Source organism: Protopterus annectens, chromosome 11.part0 (assembly GCF_019279795.1).
Source record: "Protopterus annectens isolate FY-2018-M chromosome 11.part0, PAN1.0, whole genome shotgun sequence".
NCBI lineage: Eukaryota > Metazoa > Chordata > Ceratodontiformes > Protopteridae > Protopterus > Protopterus annectens.
The window spans coordinates 1,301,739,641-1,301,764,138 of NC_056745.1; the positions used below are offsets into that span (position 1 = coordinate 1,301,739,641).

General features: G+C 43.2%; 1 protein-coding gene across 1 annotated transcript in view; it reads right to left on the reverse strand.

Annotated features, from left to right (window-relative positions):
• SND1 (staphylococcal nuclease and tudor domain containing 1) overlaps nt 1-24,498 on the reverse strand; it is a gene marked incomplete in the record, with an annotated part of 3,811,866 nt that overhangs the window by 3,187,896 nt on the left and 599,472 nt on the right.

A 24,498-nucleotide genomic window follows, 5' to 3' on the forward strand; every position in this document is an offset into this window, starting at 1 on the left:
GGAGAAATTAATCATAGGCACTTAGCCTATAATTGCAAAGTACCTTGGGCATGCTGGGGCAATGTGGCAACTGCCTCATGTACACACAATCCTCTCCTCCTACCACCCAACACTACAACCTGCGAGAGATGCACTTACATAGCCAAACTGGAAGCAAAGCTCTCTCCGGCCAAGATTATGCTGCAGTCAAGAGAAGGTTAACACCTGCATTAAACCTCAAGCAACTCATAGCCCTTCAAAACCCACACCATCAACACCCACAAATAGCAACACTAAACCCACATATGCAGAGGCCCTTAACATTAACCTGCCCAAGCAGCAAGGACCTCCGAAGCCGAAACACAAACACCAGTCACAACCAAAGTGAGACATAGCTCACAACACCAGTGTGCCACCCAACAACAGCCCCTAAGGCAAGACAAAGTACCCAACACTTTAGTCATAGGTGACTATAGTCAGGCACACTGATGTCCCACTCACCAGGCTGAACAAGGAGAAAATTACAGTCAGCTGCCTGTCGGTTGCCAGGATCCACCACATAACGCATGCACTCAAGTCACTCCACAACAAGTACAAATACGACTGTTATTGTCCATGCTGGAGTGAATGACTTGAGACATACCTCCCTGGACTACATAGAGAGACATGAAAGAGCTCTCGGATCATGTGACCCAGGCAGGTATGACCCTAGCGTGAGTAGCATCCTGCCTTCGCCCAGAATGATACCACAGTATAAGGACAAAATGATGGATTTTAACAATTGGCTAAGCTTCTGGTGTCATTCAAAGGGGATCCAGTATTTGTCTGCCTGGGAAGACATGATTGACAAACCACGATGCTTTGCCAGAGATGGTCTGCAACTGTCACCCCTGGGATTCAGGTTACTGGCTAAACCTCTTGCCACCCCCTATAGTGCCTTTTTTAGCAAGGTTCAAAGGATAAAACCACCACCTTAACAGATACAAGCATGCAAAATCTGAAGGTAATGCTACTCAATGCTAGAAGTTTACACCTCAAAAAGCACTCTCTCGAAGCACTCTCTCGAGGCACTCCTAAAAATGGAAAACATTGATATCTGTGCAGTAACAGAGACCTGGTTCAAGGCTCCAGAGAGCACCCCTGCAATACCAGGCTACAATTCTTACCACACTTTTCGGCCACAAAACGAAGACCAAAACACTAAAGGTGGAGGAGTGTCCATATTCACCAAGGATATTCACACCTCCAGGCTAGTTGCCCAACACAATGCACCTGAAATTCTCCAGGTGCAACTAACACTAGATAAGACTGCAATCCAAATTGTAACTTGCTATAGATCCCCCACCATGCCCCAAGATTCTCACGACACCTTTCTAAACATATTGGAAAATATTAAGATACAACCAAACACCCTAATACTGGGTGATTTCAACTACCCTGCCATTAATTGGGAAAACTACTCGGGTACCAACTCCTTTTCCCAACGGTTCTTAGAATTCATAAACTCCAATGCCCTGGATCAACTAATCCATTGTCCTACCAGGGGCTCCAATATCCTAGACCTGGTCATTACCAACATGGGAGATAGATGCTCCACACCAGTGGTCAACCCCCTCATTAGTCAGGTCTGACCATAAGCAAATCACCCTTGACATCCACAGCCCCCCCCCCCCCCCAAGTAAGGAAACCTCTTTAAAAAACTTCTCCAAAGCCAACTTCATGCTACTGAAGTCAGAAGTGAAACTTCACAACACCCATGCAGATCTGGAAGTTCGACTGCAGAATCCTACACTAAGGCACTGTATGAGCACATCCACTCGTGCATGAATCGTGCCATCCCAAGCAGAACCAAGATGCTCTTCTCCAAAAAAAAAGGAAGCCAATCTGGTGGTCCCCTGCTATAATCAAACTATACAACAGAAGGAAGAAACTGTTGCATTAGAGAGGAAAATCCCAGGATGCAAAAAACTCCGTCACCAGCCTCAGTAAGAAGCGGAGATCCCTCATAAAATCCTCAAAAGCTAGTTACGAAAATAAAATTGCCAAACATTCCAAAGACAACCACAAGACATTCTATAGTTATGTCAAGAATCTAAATGGCAATGCTCAGATCTGCTCTGAGCTACAACAGAATGACATTAAATATACTGATCCCAAGGATATTGCCAATATCCTGGCAGATCGATTTAGTGCCAACTTCACCCCCCTCTCACCCCCTAAAAGGGCCCATCTCAATACCAAAAGATTGCCAAATTCCGATAATCACGGCCACACAGGTAGAAACCGCACTCTCCAAAGCTAAGAATACAGCATCCATGGGACCAGATGACATCCCAGGCTGTGTACTACATGAACTACAAAATGAACTGGCACCTCACCTAAGTGCCATGTTTAATCATAGCCTCACCTCAGGCTTTGTGCCCACTGAGTGGCGCACAGCTACAGTTATCCCGCTCCACAAGGGAGGATCCGCCTTGGATCCTGGGAACTACATTCCCATCTATCTGACAAGCCTGATCTGCAAGGGCATGGAACGCATTATCAGGGAACTTATAAAGAAAGACATTGGCAACCTTCAAACACTGGACCCCACCAAGTTTGGGTTTGTGAAGGGACGATCTTGTCTCCTGAATCTGATTGACTTCTTCGAATCAGTCTCCAGAGCTGTGGACGAGGGTAAGGCAGTCCACACAGCCTAACTGGACCTCGCCAAAGTCTTCGATACCATCCCCCACTCTGGAATCATGGATAAATGTACTAAGCTGGGCATAAATCCCTACGTCACTCGATGGGTTGCCAACTGGCTTAATGACTTGAACTCAGACTGTAAAAGTAGCAGACTCCAATTCCAGCTCCAGACAAGTGACAAGTGGAGTACCTCAGGGTTCAGTCCTGGGACCACTATTGTTTGGCATCTACTTCTCTGAAGTACAGGCCAACACTAAGGGACTCTGGCTAACAAAGTTTGCAGATGACTGCAACTGGGAGCCATTATTGAATTCCCAAATTATGTGGATATTCTACAAAAGGGCCTTACAGAAACAGATGCCTGGTGACAGAGCCATTGGCTCAAGCTTAATGCCAAGAAATGTATAATTATCCCCTTTGGAAAAAAACATGTACCCATGAATTACCACATAGGTGGCAGGACACTAAACATCGAAAGTGTGATGAGAGAGTTAGGGACACAGGTGGACAGTGGTCTCGCTTTTGATAACCACATCACCACAACAGTCAGGAAATCCTTCTACATGGCACACCTCATCACTAAGGGCTTTTCATCCAGAAAAAAGGAGGTCATTGTCCCACTGTACTCATCCCTCATTAGGCCCATTATAGAGTATAATGCCCCGTTTGGTATGTACCTCAAGACATCTGCAACAGCTGGAAAGGCCACAGAAATACCGCACTAAAGAATCACAGGCCTAAAGCAGATGTCATATGCTGACTGTCTAAAAAAAACTCCAGCTATACTCTGTGGCATATAGTCTACTCAGAGGCGATCTCTGCTTAACATACAAGGCCATGTCAAACCCTGAGCTGTTGGACATGCTCCACTTAAAGAAATCCCAATCCCTCAGAGCCATACGCTCCAGGGATCTAAACCTTATCACAATGAACAAAACATGCTGGAGGGATAGGTTCCTGACCCAGAGACTCCCCATACTCTGGAATAGACTGTCCATACATGTCAAGCAGAGCGCCTCATTGGCCCTCCTTGCTGATTGGATGGGAGATAGGAAATTCACCCCGGGTATCATGTCAGTTGCCCTGCTAGACAGGGGCCCAGAGAAGTAAATATTGTGGGAAGAAATATCCAGGGAATTGTTATGGCTAGGCTTGCATAGGCCTTAGAGCCTAGTACCAACCTATTAACCTAAGAGTTGCACTATCATTACTTAAAGGATGAACAGACAAGTCTTTCAAGTCAGATACTACTCATTTATTGAGGTCAGAGCAATAAGTAAAGCAGTATTCCAGGCAAGGAACTTTAGGGAAGTACAGTGTATATAAAAAGTGTGCACACCCCTGTTAAAATGCCAAGTTTTTGTGATACAAAAAATAAAACCACAATAAATCATTTCAAAACTTTTCCCAGCTTTAATGTGACCTATAACCTGGACAATTCAATTGAAAAACTAATCTGTTAGGGGAAAAAATATAAAAAAATAAAAAATGTACAATAAGCTGGTTGCACAAGTGTGCACACCCTTAAACTAATACTTTGTTGAAGCTCCTTTTGATTTAATTACAGCATTCAGTCTTCTTGGGTACACACCTGCCATCAGAAAGACTCTGATTAACCCCAAATAAAGTTCAGCTGTCCTAGTAGGACTTTCCTGACATTTACTCAATTGCCTGCTACAGCAAAAGCCATGGTTTGCAGAGAGCTTACAAAGCATCAAAGGGATCTAACTGTTGAAAGGTATCAGTCAGGAGAAGCGTACAAAAAATATCCACAGCATTGGATATACTATGGAACACAGTGAAGACAGTCATCAAAACATGGAGAAAATATGGGACAACAGTGACATTGCAAAGAACTGGATGTCCCTCCAAAATTGATGAAATGACAAGACCAAACCTGGTCAAGAAGGCTGCCAAGAGACCTACAGGAATTTCTGGCAAGTACTGGTTGTGTACTACATGTGACAAACTCCTGTATTCTCCATACGTCTGGACTATGGGTGAGGGCTGCAAAACAGAAGCCTTTTCTTACACACAAACATCCAGGCCCAGCTAAAATTTGCAAAACAATACATCAAGTCTCCCAAAAGCATGTGGGAAAATGTGCTATGGTCTGATGAGCTCAAGGTTGAACTTTTTGGACAATTTCAAAAGGTACGTTTTGTGCAAAAACACTTCACATCACCAAAAGAACACCATCTCCAGGGTGAAGCATGGTGGTGGCAGTATCATGCTTTGGGGTAGCTTTTCTTCAGCTGAAACTAGGGCTTTAGTCAAGGTGGAGGGAATTATGAACAGTTCCAAATACCACTGACTTTTGGCCCAAAACCTTCAGGCATCTGCTAGAAAGCTGAAGATGGAGGAATTTCACCTTTCGACATGATAATGACCCCAAGCATACATCCAAATAAACAAAAGAATGGCTTCACCAGAAGAAAATTAAAGTTTTGGAATGGTCCAGCCAGAGCCCAGACCTAAATCTAATAGAAAATCTGTGGGGTGACCTGAAGAGGGCTGTGCACAAGAGATGCCCTCGCAATCTGACAGATTTGGAGCACTTTTGCAAGATAGATTGGGGAAATGTAGTCAAGATGTGCCATGCTGATAGACTATTACCCAAGAAGACTGAATGATGTATTTAAATCATTAAGTGTTTCAACAAAATATTAGTTTAAGGGTGTGCACACTTGTGTAACCAGCTTACTGTACGTTTTTTTATTTTTTTACATTTTTTCCCATAACAGATTTTTGTTTTTCAATTGAATTGCCCTGGTTATAGGTCACATTAAAGGTGGGAAAAGTTTTGAAATGATTTATTGTGGTCTCCTTTTATATTACAAAAACTTGAGATATTCACATGGGTATGTACACTTTTTATACCCACAGTAGTAGTTGAAGGTTCAAATGGAGGTAAAGTTAGCTTCTCCCATACAAAATTAGATCTCGTGATTGAGCCACCTGTTACTTTGGTAGTCTAGTATGCAACACCGCTTTTACAGGATGTTGACTACTACGCTCTAATAAAAAGGAAAAAAAATTGCTGGCTAGGACCAAGGAGGAGCGGGTGCCAAGTTGGAAGCAATCTCTCCTTTGAACAAGCAAACAAGGCCACTGGTGAACTCCTCTAAGGCTAACTTCAAGTCCAAATTGGCCGCATCCACCAAGGACAATCACATGGCCTTCTTCGCATAGGTCCACACTCTCAAAGTTAACTAAAAAATCTGCTCTGAATTGGTGGTCAAGAATACCACATACATAAACGCCATGGATGCATCCAACCTGCTGGTAGATGAGTTCAGTGAAAATTTCACCCCCCCCCCCATGCCCATCAGTAAACCAGGACATCCCCAGCACCTGGTACCCCTCCCCTTATCACCAAGGAGCAGGTTATTAATGCCCTCTCAAGGGCAAAAAATACAGCCTCCATGGGACCCGACAACATCCCTAGCTGTGTCCTACATGAACTCAGGCAAGAGCTCTCAGCACCACCAGGCACCCTATTCAACCAAAGCCTGTGAACCGGCTTCATCCCAGCAGAATGGAGGACAGCCACCATCATCCATCTGCACAAAGGTGGAGCGTCCACTGACCCAGGTAATTATAGGCCCATCAGCCTAACTAGCCAGATCTGCAAGGCCATGGAACGCATTATCATGGACCATATAAACAAGGACATTAACAACCTTTAAACGCTTGATCCATAGAGTTTGGTTTTGTCAAAGGGAGATCATGTCTATTAAACATGGTCATCTTCTTCGAAACAGTCACCAAAGCCACGGATGAAGGCAAGACGGTGCACACCACCTACCTTGACCTAGCCAAAACCTTAGACATTATTCCCCACTCGGGCATAATAAACTCTCCCAGCTATACATATGTCATAGCCATATGTTACCAGATGGGTAGCTAACTGTCTCACTGATAGAACACAGTCAAAATAGGGGAAGCCACCTCTAGTAGTAGACCAGTAACAAGCAGCGTACCCCAAGGATCAGTCTTGGGGCCTCTACTGTTTGGGATATACTTTTCTGAGTTTCAAGCCAAAACCAGTGGTCTGTGGCAGACCAAGTTTGCAGATGACTGCAAGCTGGGCACTGTCAAATTCCCCTAGCGATGTGAACATCCTCCAAGAGGGCCTTAACCAGACTAATGACTGGTGCCAGAAGCATGGCCTCAAACTGAATACCAATAAATGCATCATTATCCCCTTTGGGGAAAATGGTGTCCCCAGTAATTATCACATTAATAACAATGTATTAAGCACGCAATCAGTCGTGAGGGACTTGGGCACCCAGGTTGATAGCAACCGGACTTTTGACCACCATGTTGCCTCCATTGTACAGAATGCTTTCTACATGGCCCATCTCATAAGTAAGGATATTTCATCAAGGAACAAGGAGGTCACAACATTCCTGTACTCCTCCCTTATCAGACCCATTATTGAGTAGAGTGCCCCCTTCGTATTGTACCTTGCCAAACACATACAGCAGTTAAACCAGAGAGGTTCCTGACCAGAAAAATCCAGGGTCTCAAACACCTACCCTATACAGATAGGCTAAAAGCCCTATCCCTCTACTCAGTCTTGTACAGACTACTCAGAGGTGACCTGTGTCTGGCATACAAGGCTGTCTCAGACTCAGACATTGAGTTTCTGCATATCCACAAGTCAAACTTCACTCGCACAACCCGCACGCAAGGCCTTGACCTGATCTGTGACATTAATAGACCTTGTTGGCGGGATAGATTTGTGTCCCAATGACTCCCCCATCTTTGGAATAGACTTCCTCTCCATGTCAAGCAGAGTACCACACTAGTCATCTTTAACAGAAACCTGGACTGGATGGGAAACAGAAAATATACCCCTGGGATCCCACCTGTGTCCCTGCTGGACAGGGAAAACAGGTGCCGACTTTGTGGGACCATGGGTGAAATTCTTGGCTAGGCTTATAAGGGCCTCTGGGCCAATAGCCTAGTATCGTCCTATAAACCTATAAGAATTGCTTAAACTGGAAAGACTGAAAGGAGAGGTCTAATGGGAGACCACCTAAAATGGATGACAGGTGTACTTTGATAGAAGTACAAGACATGCCAGAACCGAGCTATTCATACAGGTACTGGAGAACCACCAGCACAACTGCCTGGAATGGGTCCCCATCTCTAGTATGGCATCAACTAGTATTAGTAGGTTTTCTAGCATCCTTTAATGCCAGTTACATGCCCTCTGGGAAGAACAGCCTAAAAGGGATCATAAAACCTATCATCCAAACAGTTAGGGTTAGGATTAGAATGTTGGGGTGGATTAAAGATCACTTGTCCTGTATCCGTAGGTCTAGTCAGTAAAGAAGTTTCTGGTAATTGTTCCTGGTCAGGTGCATGAGAAATCAACGTTGTCTGTGCAGAACTTTTACCAGGAGTACTCCAAGAGTCCTTGATTTTTAGTAGGACTCTGGTAATCACAGGAAGGGGGATATATTTTTATGCTCCCATCCACGGGAAAGAGGAGGTACCTGCTTTTCAGGCCTGCTTGCAAGAAGTCCTGATACAGAATTTTTGTGACTGTGCTTTGAAGGGAGGCAAGAAGATCCACTTGAATTCCACATAGGTGAACAATTTCTAAGACCACCTTTGTGTGCAACACCCATTCATGAAAGTCAGTCACAGATCTGTTCAAGAGTGGTATCTTTGGGATTCAGGCACTTTATATAGACTAAGACTTATTGGGTGCAGGGGCTAAACATCAGAACACAAAAAACACTAAAAGCATCCAAAGTCCAAACAACTGGAGCTGTTACCAGGGGTTTGGGGAAATCAGTATTAAGGTGATCATACCTCTTACATTTCCAAAATCTCTTTTCCTTCCCATTTAAACATCTTTCATTTTGGAAATCGTGTCAGAAGGTTAAATCTCAACAGGAGAATTAAAAGAAATATGTTCCTCAGATTCAGACTCATAAGGAATTAGACAGGAAACATGAGATGCATAATACAATCCTTCCTCTTCTTATTCAGAAAGTAGCTCTTCCTCAGAAGAGGGGGGTCTTTTCTTTCCTCTTGGAATGACAGGAAACTGGGGTTGAGGATTGTAAGATTGAAAATTCCTAGAAAACCCTTTATCAAAATTGTACCATTCATCCTTAGATCCCTTAACACGAGATGAAAAGGGGGGGGGGGGTGCTAGGTTGATTTTTTTTCCCTCAGGAGTTCCAGATTAATATGCAACCTTCTCCCTTACTAAAACCTCAAGCATATAGTCTCATTTCAGAGAGAAGAAAACTTCTCTTTTCTGGGCAGATAACACACGTCTGGTGTTAATGGATGTGCCTAACTCCTAACCCTTAGCGGCTTCCAGTGCAGCAACAGCAGAAAGGTCAAGAAGATCAGACTTATGGTCCAAGGGCTCCACGAAAGCCACAGTGGAGTAGTCAACCCCAGACAAGAAAATCAAAATTGAAGGAAGGATCCCTTATGTACCCTTTAACATTTTTTTCTTTGCCTCAAAGGGGACATCTGACAAGGAGCAGTCAGTAACCATGGACATCGGAGGGAGGGCGTTAAAATGTTTTTTCCAAGAAAAAGTGAAGGTTATTCATCTTTGGGGTAAGAGACAATAAATACTGCAAGAAAAAAGCCTCGGGCCATGTGGAAATCCTTGTATGGAATTTGTCTACCACACATGTATTTTCCCCTTCTGCCAAACAAATACCACCAGAACTTTTACTGAAAAAAAAATAAAAGGTCACTTGAGGTGTACTTATCTGTCCAGAAAGCTGAAACTGTAGTTGCAGTGTAAATGAGCAGTCTGACTAATCTGTAATGCAAGAAAAGTCCTGATTTTTGGCATGTGTCAAATGTCTTTTTAGCCAATAATAAAAAAAAAAAGATGTACTTTGCTTTCTAGTCAGAAGTAGATGCATAAGCTCTATATCTAACACCAATTTAACTCTCAACAAAGGGCTCTCATTAGCCCGAAAGCTCGACTAATTGCATAACTTATGTTGACCCAATAAAAGGTTTTACATCATATCTGTGTTCTAGGATCTTTGCATTCTCTCCCGGTCATTCCTAAATTTACTTCGGTCATTCGGTGTTTTTTTTTCTTACATAAAATAGACTACGCACATTTTGTAAAGCCACCACACATCTACTAAACCCTTGGTAAAGTCAGTGAAAGGATTTGCACAAGGATGTTTGCACAGACTTTAATAGCAATACCACATTCATGCACTGAAGCAGATCCACTGAAGTCTATGGACAAATCCTACCCTGATTTCACTGGTTATTGAAGGTTAAAGTGCAAAGACAACTACTTATAAGCAAAAGTGGAGAAAATTCATAATAGCTCTGCAGGAAAATGCATATTGTGATGAAAAAGGGTGGTAAAAAATTGTTTCAAAACATTAATGTAGGAAAATAGGCAACCTCGCTGCTTAACTGTTACTGCACTTATTAAAAGGTGATGCAACTTTTTTTAATGTTTTGTTAACCATATTCATTTCTGGGGTAGAGCAGCTTGCATAACACACTGTTTCATGCTGCAGCCTTTCAACATTAAGTCACTGTGGCAGAATAAGAACCCCCCCCCCCCATAATTCTGACTCATATTTCCCTACGGCCACAAAAGCCTCCTAACTTTCTAGGGGTAGGTTGGTTCAGAAGCTCTTTGTAGTGGGTGAGCCTTAGAGTTCCCTACACTCGCAACTGAAAGCTTCCTAAATTCTATGAGCTGCACCTCCAAAAGATAAATCCTCAGGGGTGAAGCTGAGAATAGTGCATCTTCTGAATCAGAGTCATATTAAGTTTAAAGTGAGGGTGTTCCACATAAGCTACTTCCTCCTCATCCATTAATTCTGAGGAATCAGAATCTACCAAAAGGGATATGCTCTTCTTTCTTTCCCTGGGGAAGTTCCTGGTACAGGATCCTCTTGTAGGGTAGGTTGCCTCACCCTTGCGAAGTCCAAGGCTAGCCTGACCAAGTCTTGTGAAGGGACCGGAGATGCTGAGGCAGTGAACTCACAGCCAAAGCTGGGACAAACCTATTTGCCTCTTAGGTTTGGGGTGAGGATCCTAGGGGACAAAGCCACAGTCTGCAGACATACAACCAAAACCGCTATCCGGTTCCCATGCATTTCTTCCCTTACAATAACAAAGGGGATATGCCCTCATCTTCGATCACTTTACTCTGGCATCAGAAGCCATGGCTTCCTCAACAGCCCTGGACCCAAATGACATCAGCCTGATGTCAAAACATGAGATGCAGGCCCAAGTCATTGCGGCCCTAGAAATATTATGGCAGCACACACGGGCCTAATGGGCAATGCACCAGGAGTCTGCAAAGGTGCCTCAGCAATATCAAGACAACAAATGTCTCTATCCTTCTCCTTTAGTCAATTATCTTTCCACTTCTTAGGGATGACTGCCTGGAACAAGCAGATGCCATAACACACAAAGCCCCTGTCATACTGGAGTCTAGGTGCTGTTAGAAGAATTCGCCCCTATATTAATTGTTTTATAATTAGACCTAGCACAGAATGGACAGTAAGATACATCATGCTGTGACCCTAAGAAAAATAAGCAGTAAGAGTGGAAGTCTTTGTGGAGAATCTGTTTTCCCACAAGAAATGAAGTTAACTTTCTTAAACATTAACAATGTGCATTCACAAAGTGTTGAAAAAATAAAGGTTTCCAACAGGGTACTTATCTGTAGAGCCCTAGTACTTCAGGCTAACAGATTACAGCAACGCCATTCTAAAGCAGACTACACAAAAAGAAATAACTGAAGATGGCACTGGCTGATGCCTTCCTTATACCCAGACGTCCTGACATTTAACAGCAGAGAATACCTGCCACCTAGGGTATGGTTAAGGACTCTGGTATTTGGGCTGGCAAGAAGTCCCAAAACTCAGTATGGAGGCTTCTGACAGCCTAGTGGTGACTCCAGACCTTCAGCTTAAGTTGATCATTTCCACCAATTATGTCTAGATCTTGGCCACACCTACTGTGATGTCATGTTTGGTTACACCCTCCAGTGTCCCAATTTTGGCATCTGAACTCTAAACATAATGCCAAAGTTAATATGTAGCAGATGTAAGCCAGTTCAGTGGGTTCCTATAGTGAACACAGACAATGTCAAAGGAATTGAACCCCTCAGGACAGCAAAAAAACACTGGACAGCTATCATTCAGGGATGAGCCTGCAGACAGGCTGCTGGTCTGTGTGCTGGGTGGATGGTAGGTGCCTGCAGATAAAGGTCAGGCTCGTATAATCTGCACCTTTCAGACAAGCCCTTTGTGAAGTATACAATTCCAAGTTCGACTGTTAAGGCTATGAGATGTTAGGTTTGTGCACTGCTGGTAAAATTCAGTGATAAACAAGTAAATGAGCACTCTGCTACTTGATTCCCACTTTGGATTGGACATGCAATCACCAGCACAACTTTTGCATGAAGTAAATCTCTGCACTGCTCGAAAACTACATGAAATAAATACACTTTCTAAACCACAAAAGGCAAGGTCAACAGAGCGGAAATACAACCTAAAAAGTACAAGTCTTCACAAGCAAGAATTTGACTGTTAGCTACTTTCTAGTTTTTAAGAATGCTTACAGAAGCAACACACATCTTCAGATAACAGAATTTAATCTTTGCAGAGCTCTGTTTCAAAATTCCTGGAAGCTCAACATTTTTTTAAATGCTATTCAGAAGAAAGGTCTCAGAGGCAAGAAAGCATGTCTTAAACCAACTTCAATACTACAGCAGTTCCTTAAAATTAACATTTCAAGAAATGTAATACAAATGCTTAGCTCAAATGGATTAGAATCCAGGATTTCAGCAGCTGAATATTAACCACACCCACAAAGATTTTTTTTTTGTTGTGCCTTAACAGTCAGGGCTCCTAACATTATAAAAAAAATCTGTAATTTTAATGGGCATTGCTGGAATTCCCTTGTTTTACAACTTGCTTTATAAAGAAAGGCAAACTATACCAAAGAAGGGCAAAAGGCTTACTGCAACTAGAAAGAAAGATAAATGTTCTGCCACAGGGAACACATCACTGCAGAACAAAGGGAGAGAAACACTGCCAAAACATTATACGGAACCACAGGGAATAAAAAAAACAATCACAGGATCCAGCTAGTAACTGCAGAGTAAGAGGAGCAAAATAAAAGGTGTCATTATAGAAAAGACAGCATTGCTGACTGAAAGTCACCTTAATTTAATGCAGTGCTGTTTCATGTGCACTTACAAATGAAATCTTAAAATAGCATAAAAAACAAATATAAAGCAAACTGATGTGCAATAATGACATGCCAATCATACCAAAATCAGACTTCCAACAGATGTGTGTGTGGGTGGGGGAGACAATGTATTCAAGGGAAAATACATACGGTGAGAAAATGGTTAAGCAAACAGCAGTTGATTTAATAGTGCTGACTTCATATCTACTTGAAGTCATAAATGGAGATGGACTCGCACCACATCGGAGGATCCCATAATAGTTCTAAGTAAATCCAGACACAGAAACTGGGGCTGTGTACTCAAAAAAAATTGCAAACTTCAAGGCAGGATATGATCTTGAAACACAGCACATTAGTACGTCTTGTACTTTACTTCCCCAATCTCATGCTGTACACCCCTTATGACTACTGTGTAGAAATGCTAGCTTTTCATCTCTGGTACACAGGCGATTATCTTATTTTCTTTGCTAACCAACAAGGTCTTCCATCTTAGCTTAGGGCACAGACTACAGACACTGGGAATGCCTCCTGTTCATACTTAGTTATTTGTACATTACTGACCCTAGACCACCTGAGAACATATTTGCAAAAAGTCCGTTTCCCCAGCCCATCTCAAATGCTGATGTTCTCTAACTTGCATCTTCTACCACACCACATGAAGGCATACCTCTCAACCTCAGAGCAAGAAATCTGGACAAAGATAAACACAAGTGGGATAAAGGGCTTAAATATTGCTCTTACAATATTAGAATGTTGACAGAACAGGTTTTGCATTAGCATGAATTTTCCAAAGGGTATAAAGTCTGAAACGCAAGTGTCTGCCATTTTCTAACTTCAGTCTAACGATTTGCCACTAATTTACCAAAAAAACACAATTTTATGAAAAACGGACCAAAAATCTGGACCATCTGCGAAAATCTGTACAGCAGAAGTATGCATGAAGGCCAATTACAAGTCCCAAAACCCAACTTTGGGCTACAAAAGCACATGAACTGCCAACAAATGTGGCATTTACAAATAGTTACTGCAGCCTCTCAGCACTCTAATGAAGCACAGGGAAGCCATTTTAATAACAGTTTTCTTTATTACTTAAAAAAAAAAAAAAAAAAAACCACACTAGATTGGAGCAAAAATTCATTTTCAAATATCATTTTCGGAGCGCTTTACTAAACACATTTTTATGTTGAGCTTAGTAAGGAAACATCAAGCAGGATATATAACTGTGAAAAAGATAATACATTAATACAGCACTGACACCACAATCCTGTTATTGCACTGTAGGTACCTCAATGACCAGACAATTCATTTACTAAAAACTTTCACACAATAAAGAATCACTAACTGAACTAAACATCTACAGCCCTAGAAATCAAAAACACCTTGTTAAAAGAACTTCACTTTTCCTATCAAATGGATTTACAAATAGCAATATGAAATGTGCAGGTAGAGATGTGTGTGCATGTGTGTGTAAAACAGTTGCACAAAATATTTAGTAAAATTTGCATCTTAGTTTTGTAAGGACTTAGATTTTGGTGCGCTGCGATGACACATCTTACCTATTTCCAAAGCAGAAATACAATATTCAGCATCCATTTCATAAACAGAGTACAGCACCTTGGAATAGTTTAACTGTTGAAAGCAGCCTTTTCCAGGTTAATGAACTATACATATCAAATCTAATTATGCAACTAATGCCGTGCTCATTTTTACCTGTAAACTACATCTTGTAATTTTATTTTGTAGAGACATGCACTGCCCTTTCCAAACAGTGTTCACAAAACCTACACATTCATTAGCTTACACAGCTTGCCATGGGTGTCAAGACTGTGCATCTGCAGAACAAATCCTTAACATTTACCTGCATCCTGTATACAACCAACTTTTCGGGCTGGTGTTATCTACCCACAGAAACAAAATCTGATTTCTAGTACTTTAAAAATCCATGTTTGTACCTGCACTGACTGTAGACTGGTTACGTAAGCGGGTTCAACAAAGGATTGGATACTTGCCTTTTAAGGGTCTCAGTGCCCAAATGCCACATCTGCTTCCAAGCACCCACAAAATACTGCTTTGGTGCACTTATATTTTCATGGACTGCTGCAGCATTTCCAATGAAATCTCAGTGCAGCAATAAAGGCATTTCTCAAAGTATGCACAAAATGAGTAAACACATTTTTAAACATATATATTTATATCTTTTTATAGAGACACACACACCATAGTCAAAAAAGAACCAGCAAGTTCAGTAATTGAAGTTTAAACAGAAGAAGCCAATTCCCAAACTGCTGAAAGACATTACATCTCCTAACCTTGTTTAACTAAAAACAAAGTTTTTTTTAGTTTTTCTTGGATCTAGATAAATGTTGGGACTTACGGCTTTTCCCGGTTAGGGGTCGTCACAGCGGAACTCCGGTCCGCTAATGATTGGCAGTTGATTTTACGTACCGAGTTGCCAGCCCTGACGCACAACCTTCAACGAAGGTATGCCCATTCACACGTCTCCAAGCAGAAGACGCTGTAAAGTACAGTTTTGTACCTACCATAAATGTAGATGTTAGAGTGTTCACCCTCCTGCAGTCATCACACTTGGGTTTTATCCTGTCGTCAGGCGGTCCCGCAGTCTGCCAGAATTCCAAAGTCTTGGTCCAGCTTCGGTTGCTGTCACCTCTTCCCTGACATCAGTGCGCCAGGGGTATATATAACGCAACAGATGCCATTTTCTTCAGTTTTTCTTGCCCCAGATGTCAGGTGCCCCCAAAAAGGTGGTCAGAATTAGTACCAAATGGAGTGAACACTGCACAAACACAAAATCCCTTCATCTATAAGCAAATACATCAGTAAGGCATAGAAGAGATTTTGCCAGTAGATCAGAGGGGATGGAGGGAGGGTAACCTGGACTGCAGCAGGGTGAACACTCTAACATCTACATTTATGGTAGGTACAAAACTGTACTATGTTCATCGTGTTACCCTGCTGCAGTCATCACACTTGGGTTGAATCCCAAAGCTAAGGTAGGGGGGAGGTATCATAGAGGGTTAGTGGAGGCAATAAGGCCCTGCAGAACTGCAGTGGCGAAGCCCACCCTCGACTTAGAGTAAAGAGGTAAGTGATAGTGTTTGGTAAAGGTGTGTACTGAACTCCAAGTTGCAGCTTCTAAAATTTCCTTGGTTGGAACCCCCCCTGAGAAAGGCTGTAGAGGTAGCTGTTGCCCTGGTAGAGTGGGATCTAATGGTAGCAGGAACTGGTTTCCCATGATGGGTATAGCAGAAACGTATGCAATGACCTATCCATTTAGAAATGGTTTGCTTAGATATAGCCTTCCCTTGAGAAGCTGTAGCATAGGATACAAAGAGCTGGTCAGTTTTTCTGAAAGCCTTAGTTTTGTCCAAATAGTAAAGCTGCCTGTGAATCTCCAAGGAATGCAGGAGTCTCTCACCTTTGTTCTGTGGATTGGGGAAGAAGGTGGGTAAGTGGATGGTTTGATTTAAAGCTACACTGGAAACCACCTTAGGCATAAAGGAAGGATTAGTTCGTAGAGAAACTCTGTCTTGATGAAAAATGAGGAAAGGTTCCACTGCCATTAGTGCCTGTAGCTCTGAGACTCTCCTAGCTGAAGTTATTGCTAGGAGCAGGGCAGTCTTCCATGATAGGAACTGAAGATCTGCAGAGAAAGCTGGTTCAAAGGGAGGTAGCGTTAGTTTTTCCAGAACAAAGTTGAGGTCCCATGTTGGTGTAGGAGCTCTCCTGGGTGGTCTGTTTTTTGCCCCTCTGAGGAACTGCCTTAGAAGAGGATGTGAAAATAGAGGTGGATCTGTGTTGTAGTGAGCTGAAATAGCTGAAGCATGGATTTTAATTGAGGAAAAGGAAAGTCCTTTGTGCAACATCTCAGCTAAATACTGTAGAATGTGAGGCTGAATTGTGTCTTGGCCTTTAGCTTGGTTCCAGGCACAAAACCTTTTCCATTTGTCGGAATAAGCCTTCCTGGTGCTTGGCCTCCTGGCTTCCAGAATAACATCCAGAACTGCTTGTGAAAGAGGAGCTGGTTGGATGTTTAGTTGATTTGCCATGCAGCCAGATTTAAAGTTTTGAGTGCTGGCTGTGAAGAATCTGTTTTGTTGTGTGAGCAAATGGGGTATTTGAGGCAATATCCATGGTGGGCTGTGGGCCATATTTTTCAATAGCGGGTACCAGTGCTGGCGTGGCCAGTCTGGGGCTATGAGAATCAGTCGTGGTATCTCCTTTTTGACCTTCAAAAGAACCTTTGTGAGGAGAGGTAATGGAGGGAAGGCATATGCTGTCAGGTTTTTCCAACTGAAAGAGAGAGAGTCCACTTTCCAAGCTTAATGGTGAAATGTCCTTGTACAAAATTTTGCCAGTTGGTAGTTTTGAGGACTGGCAAACAGGTCTATGCTTGGAAGGCCCCATTTTTGAGTTATCATTGCAAATATTTGTGGATCTAGTTTCCACTCGTGGGGATCTTTGATGTTTCTGCTGAGGTCGTCTGCCAATGTGTTCTTCTGTCCTGGCAGGAATTGAGCTTGTAACTGGACTTGGTAGGTCAGAGCTGTGTTCCATAAGATCATTGCTTGCCTGCATAGAGGGTAGGAATGTGTACCCCCTTGTTTATGTACCACATAACTGTGGTGTTGTCCATCTTTATTGCAAGTTGTCCTGGATGTAATAGATCCTTGAAGGCTGTCAGAGCTTTCTGTACAGCTAGCATCTCTTTTTGATTTATGTGCAGATTTCTTTGATCTGCAGTCCAAAGGCCTTGAATGCATTGTCCTGCCATGTGTGCCCCCCAGGCGTAGTCTGAAGCATCTGTTGTGATAGTCTGCCTGGCTGGGGGAAAGGTGAAAGGGCTGACCCTTGTTGAGGTGACATGCCTGTGACCACCATAGAAATTCCTGTTGTAGGCAGGGAATGAGAGAGATCATTGTGTCCAAGCTGTGGCTGTGTTGAGACCATACGCTTTTTAGGTACCACTGTAATTTCCTCATATGCAGCTTTGCAAATGGTATTATTAGTATGCAAGATGCCATGAAGCCCAAAGCCTGCAGAATTTTTCTTGCAGTTAATTGGGTCTTTGTTGCCATTGTCTTGAAATATTGAGTCAGTTGTAGTTGCTTGTCTTGCGTAAGATAAGCGTTCTGGGCGGTTGTATTCAAGCTGGCACCCAGGAATGTCATTTTTTGTGAGGGTACTAGTTTTGACTTCTTTTCGTTTACTGTGTACCCCAGGCAGTTTAGTAGATGCTTTACAAAGGCCAGATGATGTAAGAGAATGTCTTTGCTTTCTGCTTGGATGAGGCAGTCGTCCAGGTATGGATATATTTGAATTCCTCTTCGTCTGCAGTACGCAATTACTGGTGCCAGGCATTTTGTGAAAACTCTGGGCGCAGTAGATAAGCCAAAGGGCAGTGCAGAGAATTGGTAATGGGTTGAACCTGCAATGAAACGGAGGTATCTTCTGCAACTTTGTCTGATAGGGACATGCAGGTATGCCTCCTTGAGGTCCAACGTTACTAGCCATGCTTCCTTGCCCAACATGGGAAGAAGCTGCTGTAGTGTTAGCATCTTGAATTTGGGTACTTGTAAGTGTTTAGAATTGAAAGGTCCAGAACTGGTCTCCAGGCATCATCCTTTCTGGGCACTAGAAAGAGTCTTGAATAAAATCCTTGGCCTTGCTCTCGAGTAGGTACCAGCTGAATGGCTCTCATGTCCATGAGAGCTGTAATTTGTTTTTGTGCCTCTGCCCATTGATTTTGTGGCAGGTTTGGCATTCCTCTTTTCATTGGCAAGGTGTGGAAACGGAATCTGTATCCTCGTGAAATTATGTCTAGGACCCATTTGTCCTTTGTGACAATGTGCCAGTTGTCTGCAAAAAGTGCGAGTTTTCCCCCCAAGGGGGCTGCCAAGAGTGTGTTGCTTGGCCAGATAAGGTGCAAGTCATTGAGTTTGCCTTCTGGTAGGTTGGGAACTGTCTTCTCCTCCCTTCTGTGTTGTAGTGCCCCATTGGCGAGGTTTATACTGGGCTTGTGGTTGTCCTCTGCCCCTTGGACGTCTGTATTTACCCCTCTGCGGTCTGTCAGTGGCTGGAAAGGACCAATTTTCCAGTTTCTGCTGAAGCGAGGAGGGTGTACGTGTAAGAAATCTTTGACAGTCTGCATAGATTTTGCCTTATCTTCCATTTTCTTTAAAACTTCTGCTTTAACTCCAAAAAGAACATCCTGCTGTAAGGGAGCATCTAGTAGTTTTGCTTTAACATGATCAGGCAGAGTTTGTTCCTTTGACCAAGCATGCCTATGTATAACAGACCCAGTGACAGCTGCTCTGCAAGAGGCCTCCAAAGAATCAAACCCACATTGTAAGGTAGGTTTGCCCACCTGCTCAGTGGCGTGCAACAGATCCTGTACTTCTTTCAATTCAGATTGTTGAGGGAGAGTGGTTATTCTTTGCTTTAACTGAGAGATTAGAAATTGCTGATACTTAAGCATATTAAATTGACAATTCAGTGCCCTCATAGCTAGTGTGGCTGAGGTGTAAACCTTTTTCCCCCACCTGTCTAGTGCTCTGGAATCCCTCTCAGAAGGTACTGGGTTTTTAGCCATAGAAGCCTTAGCCCCCTTGGGACCTTGGGAGATAGTCTCTGGGTCAGCTACTGGGCTTTTGTAAAGAAATTTGTGGGAATCAGGCACTCTGTAGTATCTGTCAGGCTTAGCCGGAGCAGGAGGTAGAGAGTCTGGGTTGAAACTGGATTCTAAATAGACATCCACAATGTCCAAAACTGGTGGGATGTCAAGTGGTCTGTGTTGGGGGAGTAAAAGAAACTCTCCGAGCCTTTTCTTTGAATAAGAGTAGTCTTGACCTTCCCAGTGAAAATGTTCCCTCATAGTGTGTAAAGTTTCCCCAAAGGAGTAGTCTTCAGGAGGAGAAGCTGAGGGAATAGAGTCCTCAGCATCAGAGTCTTCAGGAGGAGAAGCTGAGGGAATAGTCTCCTCAGCATCAGAATCTTCATAAGGAGAGAAGAAATAGTCTTGGTCCTCAGAGGAGTCTGAAGAAATGGACATTTGCTCAGAGGAAGCATAATCTTCCTCTTGTCTAGGCCTTTTGTCAGGAGGGGGCTGTGAACCCCTGATTAAAGAAATCAAATCTTAAGCCGTTTTGAGCATCTGTTTCTTAGGCATAGGGCCTTGAACAGGAGACTCAAGTGCAGTCCTTTCAGATTTAGAAGGAGTCTTCGACTTAGAAAACGTTTTAATGGTGAGAGTCGTCGGTCTGAAAACGCCTTCAGAAACCGATGGCATTTCTGTAGCACTGATGTATTTTGAAGCAAAGTCTTCGGAACGGCCTGAAGTAAAAGGCTGTGTCAGCCTGGTACATTCCGTCAAAATTTCCGTAGCGGTCTCGGGTTCCAGATATGTGGTAGTCAGGGGCTGCATCGGTGCCTCACTAAGAACCGGAGAACCGGAGACCGGATCAGCAGAGGCCTCGGAATCTGGCTTAGGCCTGGACTGTCTGCCCTTATCCCTGCGTTTTTTGTGCACGCCGGTAGTCGGTTGCTCCGACGGCATGGTGTAGTTAAATTTCCTACCGAAGTAGTGTCGTGCGAAATCAAAGCGTCTTTTAATACTACGCTTATTAAACCTAGCACAAAACCAACAAGAAGTGACGTTGTGGTCTGGGCCTAGGCAAGGTATGCAATAAGAATGAAAATCCTTATGAGGTATTTGCTTCCCACAAGAAATACAATTGTTAATTTTTCTGACATCAGTCTGAGGCAAGAAAAGTTTCCCCAATGGGGTACTTAGCTTTATAGAAGACTTTGGTCTGAAATTCGAATTCGAAAGTCTCAGGAGTCGGCCGACCGGCACTTGCGAACTGCTTCCGCTTCAGGCACCGCGCGGCAAGAAAGACTGAAGAAAATGGCGTCGGCTGCATTATATATACCCCTGGCGCACTGACGTCAGGGAAGAGGCGACAGCAACCGACGCCGGACCAAGACTTTGGAATTCCGGCCAACTGCAGGACCGCCTGACGACAGGATAACCCAAGTGTGATGACTGCAGCAGGGTAACACGATGAACATCAGAGAGTCGAACTGGACAGAGTCTTACTGTGAGGCGACAACGCTACCACAGCACCCACCACCACCATAAATAAAAAAAATGTTTTATGGGAAAGAAAAACTACTACTAGAAAGCATGGCTCATTTCTCCAAACACTATTGATGGAGGGCAAATAAAAAGTACAGTTTTGTACCTACCATAAATGTAGATGTTCGAAGATCCACATTGCTGCAGTCCTTACTTATGGGTAGTCCGCTGTCCTCGGTCGGCCCGAATACCAAAGTATTAGGCTGACGTCGGTCATGGGCGCTCAGATCTGACATCAGAGCGTCAGGGTATAAAAGCGCATGACCGACGTCATATCCTCAGTCTTTTCTTGCCCCAGATGTCAGAAGGCCCTAAAAAGAAAGGCCACAGCCAAAAACAGAATACCTCCCAAAAACAGGCCCAACAACAACCATCACACAAACCATATAACCATGCCAAACTACAGTGGGGAAGGAGGGAGGGTAAATTGGACTGCAGCAATGTGGATCATCGAACATCTACATTTATGGTAGGTACAAAACTGTACTATGTTCTTCATCTCACATTGCTGCAGCCCTTACTTATGGGTAGAATCCCAAAGCAACGGGAAAGGGAGGATGGCAAAATCATAAAGCATTAGGGGCTGCTAAAATGCCCTGTAATATTGCAGTGGCAAATCCAGCCTTAGACTTAGAATAAAGAGGAAGGTGGTAATGTTTAGAAAAAGTATGTACTGAACTCCAAGTAGCTGCTTCCAAAATATCTTTTGTAGCTACCCCCCTTAGAAAGGCAGTAGAGGTGGCAGTAGCTCTAGTGGAATGAGGTCTGATTCCAGCCGGAATCTCCTTACCATGATGGGAACAGAAAGAAATACAAAACCCAATCCACTTAGAAATAGTTTGTTTTGAAACAGGTTTACCTTGAGAACCCAAAGCAAAAGAAACAAACAACTGCTGAGACTGTCTGAACTCCTTGGTTCTGCTCAAATAATAACGCAACTGCCTGTGAATATCCAAAGTATGCAAAATCTTCTCCCCTTTATTTTGGGGGTTTGCATAAAAAGTAGGCAAATGAATAGTTTGGTTTAAGGCCACACTAGAAACCACTTTAGGCATAAAGGAAGGATTAGTACGCAAAGATACCCTATCCTTATGAAAAATCAGGAAAGGCTCCACTGCCATAAGGGCCTGTAATTCAGAAACCCTTCTTGCAGAAGTAATGGCCAACAAAAAGGCAGTTTTCCAAGACAAATACTTTAACTCGGCCGTAGCTGCAGGCTCAAAAGGTTGTAGAGTAAGTTTTTCCAACACAAAATTGAGATCCCAAGCAGGAGTAGGAGCTCTACGGGGTCTTATGTTCTTTGCCCCTCTAAGAAATTGCTTAAACAAAGGATGAGAAAATAAAGGAGGGTCACAATCATAGTGAGCAGAAATGGCTGCAGCATGAATCTTTATAGAGGAGAAAGACAAACCTTTGTCCAGTAACTCAGTAAGATATTGAAGAGAAGCACTTAAATTAGGCTTGGAAACATCAAAATCCTTCTTTGCTCCAAATAAAAATCTCCTCCATTTATCAGCATAAACTTTCCTTGTACTAGGCCTTCTGGCCTCCAAAATAACATTCAAAACTTGTTGTGGCAGCTGAGACCCTCCAGGGTCTAAAACAGAATATGCCAAGCTGTTAGATGCAGAGACTGAATCCTGACATTGAGGAAGTGACTGCCCTCCTGAGACAAAAGATGCAGAATTAAAGGTAGAGGCCATGGAGGCTCCCTTACTAAACTCCTCAGAAGTGGGTACCAGTGCTGTCGAGGCCAATCCGGTGCTATCAGAATCATGGATGGTTTGTCTTGTCTGGCCTTCAAGAGTACCTGGGGAGGAGAGGCAGAGGTGGAAAGGCATAGACATGAAGATTGTTCCAACTGAATGATAGAGCATCCACCTTCCAAGCTGTGTGATGAAACATTTTTGTGCAAAACTTTGGCAACTGGTAATTTAGTGGAGAAGCGAACAGATCTATGTCTGGAGTCCCCCATAACACTGTCAACTGCTGGAATACATGAGGATCCAATTTCCACTCGTGAGGATCCACTATCTGTCTGCTCAACACATCTGCTAAGGAGTTCTGTGCTCCTGGCAGAAACCTTGCTTGAAGATTGAGGTGTAAACTGAGAGCAGTCTCCCACAAAATCATCGCTTGCCTGCAAAGTGGGTATGAATGGGTTCCCCTTGCTTGTTGATGTACCACATGACAGTAGTGTTGTCTGTTTGAATCAACACCTGCCCTGGGTGAAGTAAATCCTTGAAAGCCATTAATGCAAACTGGACTGCTAACATCTCCTTCAAGTTGATATGCAAATGTTGAAGTCTGACAGGCCACGTGTCTTGCACCCATTTTCCATTGAGGTGTGCTCCCAAGCCTTGTCCGAGGCATCTGTCGTTAGAATCTGACTCGCCTCTGGTCGGGTCACAGAGAGTCCCTTGTTTAGGTGACATTCCTGAGCCCACCACAAAAATTCCTTCTGAATGCAAGGTATTATCTGAATGACAGTGTCTAGATCTTGGCAGTGTTGTGTCCATACATTTTTGAGATACCATTGAAGCTTCCTCATATGCAGTTTGGCATTGGGAAGCACCAGAATACAAGATGCCATGAACCCCAAGGCTTGAAGGACTGTCCTTGCAGTCAGCCTGGACTGTAGAGACATTTGATGGAAATAAAGAGAAAGGCTTCTTTGTTTGTCCGGGGTCAAAAAAGCCATCTGGGAAGCTGTATTCAGTCTCACACCCAGAAAGCACATGTCCTGAGAGGGTACTAGACTGGACTTTGTTTCATTCACAGAATACCCTAGGCATCTTAACACTACCATCACATATTGTAGATGATGAAGAAGTTCGTCTTTGTCTTGAGCAATAATCAGGCAATCGTCCAAATAAGGATAAATCTGTATTCCTCTTAACCTGAAAAAGGCTATCACTGGAGCCAGAACCTTTGTGAACACACTGGGCACAGTAGATAAGCCAAAGGGCAGTGCAGAGAACTGATAATGTAAATTTCCAGCTCGAAAACGCAGGTACCTCCTGCAACTGGGCCTGATAGGAACATGAAGATAAGCCTCTTTGAGGTCCAGAGTTACCATCCAGTGGTCTTTTCCCAACAGAGGTAAAAGCTGTTGTAACGTCAGCATCTTGAACTTTGGAATGTCCAGATAAGTGTTGAGGATAGATAAATCCAAAATCGGTCTCCACGTGTTCCCTTTCTTTGGAACTAGAAACAAGCGAGAATAAAATCCTAGGCCCACTTCTGACAGAGGAACTGGCTGTATAGCTCCCATTTGAAGAAGTAAAGAAATCTGTTTGTGAGCCTCTAACCTTTGCCGAGGAGGAACATCTGGCATGCCTTTGAAAGGAGGCAATGTATGGAAATAAAACTTGTAGCCTCGGTTTATAATGTCCAATACCCATTTGTCCTGGGTGACTAAAAGCCAGTTTTGCTTGAAAAGT